The following is an 869-nucleotide window of genomic DNA, read 5'->3' as shown; positions in this document are numbered from 1 at the left end:
ACAGTTCACCTTAGTTTGGACAAAAGTATAAGGACATAGATATACATCATTATAATGTCATACAAAGTATTTTCACTGCTCTAAAAAACTTCGCTACTCCAGAATGGCATATGGAATCTCTTTTTTCCCTTGAAAAGAAGTTCAAAGGCTTCATGTCTATAAGACCACTCATAGCCCACCCATTCATAGACCAGACAGGCTCTAGGTGGCAAATTCCCCCACAAAATACTGTGGTTTTTCTTCCAGTATTGAGCCCTATCCCACTGGTCTTGCCCAGCAGCCATGTGGAGGTGCAGGGGGACATGTGTAGGGTATGTGTTCATAGGAAGGCCCCAAGTTTTGTGCCATTTGTCACAATGAACCCAGATTCCTGTTGGGTGTGTTGTAAACAGAGGAGTCATTTCTTCAGGCCCCCTGCTCTGAGCACATCCCAGAAATACTGTATTCTTGATTACTTTCTCACCATCACGTCCAACCCATCAATGAATCCTGTTCTCTCTTCCTTCCAAACGTGTCCAGAATCCACTATCTCTTACCACCTCCACAGCTACTATTCTAGTTTAGACCACTTATCACCTATAGGGGAGGAAAAACTTATCCTCTATCCTCTTAAGAGTCTCCAGCTGGGCCTAAGAATTAAGCTGACATAAAACAGATTAACATAAGAAAAGCATACAAGTTTTAACTTTTTTTTACATGTACATGGGAGCCCTCATGAGAAAAATGAAGACCCAAAGAAGCAGTTGAACAATAATGTACTGAATTGGACAAAGAGTAGTAAATTGTGAAAATGTCACAAGGCAAAGGGGCTTGGGCTAGTGTATTTAATTAGGCGGAGAAGTGACTAGGAAAATAAACGTTAGTTTAAC

The 869-nt window shown here is 41.1% G+C and overlaps 1 non-coding gene across 1 annotated transcript; it reads right to left on the bottom strand.

The window, feature by feature from the left end:
• Nucleotides 1-302: 302 nt before the first annotated feature.
• LOC116279369 (small nucleolar RNA SNORA11) lies at nt 303-432 on the bottom strand. Its single transcript, XR_004188727.1, has one exon. It is a non-coding gene; the product is annotated as a small nucleolar RNA SNORA11 (small nucleolar RNA).
• Nucleotides 433-869: the final 437 nt, after the last annotated feature.

This window comes from Vicugna pacos, chromosome X, assembly GCF_048564905.1.
Source record: "Vicugna pacos chromosome X, VicPac4, whole genome shotgun sequence".
NCBI classification, from domain to species: domain Eukaryota; kingdom Metazoa; phylum Chordata; class Mammalia; order Artiodactyla; family Camelidae; genus Vicugna; species Vicugna pacos.
Note: the sequence above shows the minus strand (reverse complement) of the source record. Positions and strands in the feature narration are given on the sequence as shown.